Raw genomic sequence first — 7875 nt, forward strand, 5'->3', positions numbered from 1 at the left:
ATTTTTTAAAGAATATACCTTTAATGACAAATAATTGGGAATTTTTAAATATTTTTATGAATGTATTTTTGATGACCCTTAAAAAATAAGCGTGGACTTTTTAAACACATTTTTCAGGGGCAATATCTAAAAACTGCGGATTTGTAAGATTTTTTTTTTTACTAAATTAAAAATAACGCTAAAATAGTTTTAGAAATGTACCTTTTATATCAAAAGACCTTTAAATAATCTTCCACGAAACCCCTAAATATTTGTAAATGCTTCGTTGATATCTCAAAAGTATTCACTTCATTTCTTTAATACCCCCAATCAATTCCAGTCCAATCTACTCGTGTTTGTTTAATACCATCCAAGCATCAATGGCAGCTATTGGTGGCGGCATTCACACTCCGCAACTACTGAACTATTTTTATCATTATTGTCGTCATCATACCGGCTATCATCATTTAAAATAACATTACGATGATGATGATGACGATCAGCGGCATCATTCTCACCCCACCCTTTATGACCGCTCTCATGGCATTGGCGGTTCAAGTGAATTCACATTTAATGTTCGACCATTAATTTTCCTGGATGGCATTCACTTATTGTTGGGATATAATGGGTAACTATGGTTAAATGTAGCGTAAAACATATACGCAGGAGCACACACACCAACACATACATACATATACATGTACATATGTAAGCGGTGTATGGTGCATAACAACGAAAACCTGCACATATGGAAGCTAACCATAACCCGCCATGTCACACAGAAGATATAAAGCAAAGGAACATATTTTGCCCATCACCCGGTAGACGCAATGGATTAAAGACTCGTACCCCCTCACCCTCTCTTCCCCTCTCCAACCAAAAATGATGGTCACATATGCAACGTGCCATGGCGGTGTTCCTCTTTCGTTACACCAAAAACCTCATTGACGGCAAAAGACTGCATCAATTTAATAACCTATAAAATATTCATAAAATGATAAGAAGCGTTGCAGTAGCATCCTCCATCGAAATCGCCACATATGCTTTTGCCGGTGCCACTTCTCCTCCTCCTAAGAAGTGGATGAACTTTCGTCGTAGCACTGACATCAAATTTACATCTTCAACGCAAAGTGCCGAGAAGACGCTTCTTATGCAAATAACCATAAAAATGCAGCTCAAGTCTTTGGAAATTGCAAACTAATAATTATCGGAGCAAAAAAATGGTAGAGAGAGAGGGAGAGGGGATTGATGGGTGCACGCTTCTCAGAGCAGTAGTCTCAGTTAAGTAAGTGTAAACTTTATAGGGCTTGCAGCATATCGTCGAAAGTTAAGTGACTCGAAAAAGGGCATATCCATTTGCGAAATGGATGAATGGAGAAAGACGAAGTAGGGAGATTTAAAAAATAGTACGAAATTCAAGAAAATCTAGTAAATTTCATGTGGGACATAAACAATCAGAAATTCTCACATAATACTAGAATATTGAACTTTAAACTTATAAAAATATTTTCCTATATAAAATCCAAAATATTGTCCTCGATAAATATTAAAAAAAATCTACGATAAAACAATTGACAAGGCAGCTTAGTTTGGCTGGGCCCAACTTTTAATACACTCCACCATTTGGAAGGAAATTGAAAATTTTCAAAAAAAAAAAAAAATAATAATAAAATCGAAAACTATCACTTAAATGGAAACCGTTATATGGGACCTGCATACGAAATTATTTGACATAGATTGCAGTACCCATTACGAACTTCAAATACGAAATTCAAATTATTCCGGTAAATAATGTCGCTAAAATCATCAAAATATCGAATATCGGGAGGTACCGTTATATGGGGGCTATACGAAAACGTGGATCTACATGGCCAATTTATGAACATAACCGCCTAATGGAAAAATACACATGTATGCAAAATTTTAGCCTTCTATATTAATTCGTTCAAAATATAGCGTGGTTACAACAGACAGACAGACGGACAGTCAAACAAGGAGACAGACAGACCGGCACACAGACGGACATCGCTAAGTCGTATACTTTGTGTCTATCATGAATATTTCGGGGAGTTACAAACGGAATGACAAAGCTAATATACCCTTCATAGAATAGTGGAGGGTATACAAAGAAAAGAGAGAGAGAGAGAAAAATTATCTTCAAAAACTATGTTAGGTACTTGATGCAAGTGACTTTTAAACAAACTATGTTTCCAAGGACTTTGAAAAATATATTATTTTAGGGTTGAATGGTTAAAAAATATGCCTTAAAAAATCCAGGATTATTGGTATGTTGGTCATGAAAAATATTTTATTTAAATTCCAGGATTATTGCTCTTTTGGTCCTTTTTTTAAAAAAAATCCAGGATTATTGGAATCTTGGTCCTTAAAAAATGCGTTCCCATATGTGTCCAGCAAAAATCTTCTTTGAAAATTGGGCTGTTGGGGGTTGAAAAATATTTTTTTAAAAAATCCTTGATTATTGGTCATTCGAAAATATTCTTTAACAAACCGAGGATTACTTGTCATTTGGTCCTTGAAAAATGTTCTTTAAAAAATCCACTCTCATTGGTCTTTTGGTCCTTGAAAAATATTCTTTAAAATTGGAACGTTGGTCCTTGAAAAATATTTTTAAAAAATCCTGGATTATTGGTCTGTTGGTCCATAAAAATATTTTTTAAAAATCAAGGTTTATTAAATCGCAGTTTTTTAAAAAAAAATCTTTGAATATTGGTCTGTCGGTCCTTAAAAATATATTTTTTAAAGAATCCAGGATTATTTTTCTGTAGGTCCCTCAAAAATATTCATTAAAAAATTCTTCATTACTGATCATTTGGTCTTTGAACAAAACTCTGGAGGTCCTTTAAAAAAATATTCTTAATGTAATCCATGATTTTTGTTCTGTTGATCCTTGAAAAATATTCTTAAAAAAATTCAGAATTATTGGTCTGTTGGTACTTGGAAAATGCTATTTAAATAATCCTTGATTATTGGTAAGTTAGTCCTTTAGATTATTCGCAAAAAAACTCGAAGATTCATGGTTTTTGGTCCTTGCAAAACAATTCTATAAAAATCCAGTATTATTTGTTTGCCGTTCCTTAAAGAGTGAATTTCAAATCAATCTTTTGATCCTTGAACAAAACAAAACTTAGAAGATATTATTCTTCAAAAAAAAAAAAAATCTGGATTAATTGTCAGTTGGTCTTTGAAAACTATTCATTAAAAAATCCTTGATTATTGGTCTGTTGGTCCATGACTAATATTCTTTAAAAAATCCAGGATTATTGGTCTGTTGGTCCTGGAAAAACCTTCTTTAAAAAATTCTTCATTACTGATCATTTGGTCTTTGAACAAAACTATGGAGGTCCTTTAAAAAAAATATTCTTTATGAAATCCATGACTTTTGTTTCTTGGTTCCTGAAAAATATTTTTTAAAAAATCAGAATTATTGGTCTGTTGGTACTTGGAAAATGCTATTTAAATAATCCTTGATTATTGGTAAGTTAGTCCTTTAGATTATTCGAAGATCCAGGGTTTTTGGTCCTTGCAAAACAGTTCTATAAAAATCCAGTATTATTTGTTTGCCGTTCCTTGAAGAGTGAATCTCAAATCAATCTTTTGATCCTTGAACTAAACAAAACTTAGAAGATATTATTCTTCAAAAAAAATTCTGGATTAATTGTCTGTTGGTCTTTGAAAACTATTCATTAAAAAATTCTTGATTATTGGTCTGTTGGTCCCCGACTAATATTCTTAAAAAAATCTTGATTATTGGTCAGTTGGTCCTTTGGAATATTCGAAAAAAAACCTCCAAGATCCAGGATTATTGGTCCTTGAAAACAATTCTATAACAAACTTCTCGAACAAAACTTTGGAGGCCCTTGAAAAATATTCTTTATGAAATCCATAATATTTGTTATGTTAATGCTTGAAAAACATTCATTAAAAAATCCAGAATTATTGGTCTGTTGGTACAAATACTCTCTCAATAATTCTTGATTATTGGTCAGTTGGTCCTTTGGAATATTCGAAAAAAAAACCTCCAAGATCCAGGATTATTGGTCCTTGAGAACAATTCTATAAAAGTATTATTTGTATTATTTGTTGTTTCGAATCAATCTTTTGTTCCTTGAACAAAACTTAGGAGGTCCTTGAAAATTGATCTTTAAAAATAATCCTGGATTATTGGTGTGTGGGTCCTTGAAAAATATTCTTTAAAAAATCCAGGAATATTGGTCTGTGGGTTCTTGAAGAAAAATTCCCTAAAAAAATAAAAAAACAAAACATAATCTGTGAAAATCCAGGAGTTCTTAAAACATTTTTTTTAAATACAAGCCTGAAACATTGTATGATCTTGAAAAAAAAAATACATGTTTAATTGGTCCTTGCAAAAATATTTTAGAACTCTGCATTTTTTGCCATGGAAAAATATATTCTTTGAAAATTTAGATTTCAATTGACCTTGGAAAAATATTCTTTATAAAAATCCACCTTTGTTTTATTCGGAAAAAAAGTTTTTTAACAAATATTTTGCTAATATGTATATGTTCCCCCTCAATGGTAGCAGATGTCCCATGTACCTCATTTAGAATACTGCACCTGATCTAATTACCGTATCCCAAGATTATTTGCCCGTTGGTCTTAGAAAAATATTTCTTAAAAATCTACGATTATTAGTCTGCTGATCCTTGAAAAATATTCCTTAAAAAACTCATTATTAATAATCAGTTAGTCCTTTGGAATTTTCTTTGAAATCTCTACGATTCCCTGAAAAGTCCTTAAAAAATATTCTTGAAAAAATCCAGGAATATTGGTATGTTGGTACTTGAAAAAATATTCTTTAAAAAATTCATGATCATTGGTGTGGCCCTTGAAAAATATTTTTAGAAAAACCCATGATTTTTATTTTGTTGGTCCTTTAAACTTATTTATTAGAAATCCTTGGAAGATAATGTTTTAAAAATACAAGTATGGTCTGCAGATTCATAAACATATTTTTCTTTGGTCCGAACGATGGTTCTTAAAATATATATTTTTTAAATCTCTACGAATCTTAATTTTTTAATTGATTCTTGAATAATCCTTGTATATAATTATATTTTTAATATTTGGTCTTTTGAAAAACCGTTCTTAAAAATATATTTTTTTAAAAAATCTACGTCTCAGACTCTGTAGAATTTTGGAAAAAATGTTTGTTTGGACCTTGCAAAAATATTTTTAAACTCCACATTGATTTCCGTGGAAGAAATTCTTTAAAAATCCTGATTTCATTTTTCCTAGGATACATTTCCTTTAAAAAATCACCTTTGCCGGTGCTGAATAAAATCTTTACAAAAACACCTTATATGTCCCCCCCTCAAGGGTAACAGATGTTCCTTGTACTTCATTTCGAATACCGCACATGATCTAATTACAATATCTCCCTTTGCCCAAAAATTAATATCCACTGCATGTTGGCGACATCATTTATTCTCGTCCGCAAATTATTGAATAAACATAAGTCCCCAGCCAAGTCAAATTGATGGACTTAATGTTCGTAAATTGATCACATAAGTAAATTTACCTCCATGCGCCACCACCACCTCCACCTGATTGCCCTGCCATTGCTGAACCTGAGCTTGAGCCGTGTATGAACGTCTAATGACAAATTACCATCCAGCATTTGGCTGACATTTATTAAAGATCCGAGGCAACATTCATAAAGACACATAATCATCAGAGCGACTCAATTCACGTAGAACGCACGTCTATATAGTCACGTTCATGTGGTCTCCGAAACGATACAAGGCTCTCAAGCATTTCTTGAGCTGTGTGCATCTGCTTATGTGTGTGTGTGTGCGATTGTTCACCGTTTAAGTGGATTAAAATGTAAGGGAATAAATGTAACTACCTCCCGTCTCATGTTCGATGCCGATGCCCGATGACGATGTCCGATATTTTCCAGCCACTAACTATAGCGAAATTAAGTGAATGTCATTCCATGCTGCTGACATGGTCATTAGTCTTCTATGATTTTGCAGCAAACATGTTTGCCGTTGCATTCATTATGAAATGTCATTATCGACAAACCAACACACGCACACACACACACACTCACACATATAGACATGCGCATTATTTAGATGGAAGACGCCGGGTCCTTGCGAGTTTGAGGAATGAAGGATTCTACCGACAGGCATTGAGTTACTCTCCGACACACACACATGGTGGTTGTGATGGTATTAGTGGTCCCAATTGAATGCAGTTTCCAGTTAAGTGCTTATCGCTGTAATAGCCAGCCATTGTTCTTATCAGCTCAAATTTAATCTCATTTATTGATCGAACATGGGGAATATTAGCCGAGTGGCAGTGATAAGGTTTATTGGAGTCATTGGAATTTATAAACAATTGAGGAATCTATTGAGGAGTGAATTTGAAGAACAAATAATGGACTTTTAAAAAATTGGCTTTCAGGACCAATGGCTTTCAAAGAAAAAAAAAGCTGTAAGTTCAGCCGGGCCGAACTTTTAATACCCTCTACCATTTGGAACGAATTTGGCAATTTAAAAAAAATATACAAAATCTGTTAAAATCTTTAAAATACCGAATGTAGCCATTATATTAGGGCCTATACGTCGACGTGGACCTGCATAGGCAATTTTTGTCATAAGGCATTACAATATTCAAATGCGACACTGGAACGAGTAAATAAGCCATAACTTCGGCCCTGCCGAACTTTGAATACACTCCACCATGTGGAACGAATTTGGTAATTTTGAAAAAATTAAATCCGTAAAAAAATCGGGAGGTACCGCTATAAGGGGGCTATACGAAGACGTGGACCTGCATAGACAATTTTCTATCATAGGCTGTAGTATCCATTACGAACTTCAAATACCAAATTCGAAACATTTCCAATGAATAATGTCGCTTAAATCATCAACATACCGAATATCGGGAGGTACCGTGGCTATACCAAAACGTGGGCCTGCCCAGACAATTTTCTGCCTTTGGCTGCAGTCTCCATTTCGAACTTCAAATACCAAATTGGAAACAATTCCGGTAAATAATGTCTCCAAAATCATCAAAATACCCAATATCGGGAGGTACCGTGGCTATACCAAATCGTAGACCTACACAGAAAATTTTCTGTCTTAGGCTGCAGTATCCATTACGAACTTCAAATACCAAATTTGAAACAATTCCAATGAATGATGTCGCTAAAATCATCAAAATACCGAATATCGGAAGGTACCGTTATATGGGGGCTATACGAAGTACCGGACCTTCACAGACAATTTTCTATCTTGAGCTGTAGTATCCATTACGAACTTCAAATACCAAATTTGAAACAATTCCGGTGAATAATGTCGGTGAAATCATCGAAATACCACAAAAATTAAGGCACCGTTATATGCGGGCTATACGAAGACCTACACCTGCATATGCAATTTTCGGTCGCAGGCTGTAGCACCCATTACTAACATCAAATACCAAATTTGAAACAATTCCGGTAAAATATGTCGCTAAAAGCATCAAAATACCGCATATAGGGAGGTACCGTTATATAGGAGCTATATGAGGACATGGACCTGCACAGACAATTTTCTGTCTTAGGTTGTAGTATCCATTACGAACTTCACATACCAAATTTGAAACAATTCCGGTCAATAATGTCCCTAAAATCATCCAAATACCGAATATCGGGAGGTACCGTTACATGGCGACTATACCAAAACGTGGACCTACATGGCCCATTTTCCATACCAAAAGTTCTGCAGATATATTATAAATTTGAGTAAAATTTTATCAACCTGCTTCATTTCGTTCGGAAGCTGGAGTGATTTCCACAGACGGACAGACGGACGGACATAATTAAATCGATATGAAATTTTATGCTGATCCAAAATATATGTATTT

The sequence above is a fragment of the Musca domestica genome, unplaced genomic scaffold (assembly GCF_030504385.1).
Source record: "Musca domestica strain aabys unplaced genomic scaffold, Musca_domestica.polishedcontigs.V.1.1 37, whole genome shotgun sequence".
NCBI classification, from domain to species: Eukaryota; Metazoa; Arthropoda; class Insecta; order Diptera; family Muscidae; genus Musca; species Musca domestica.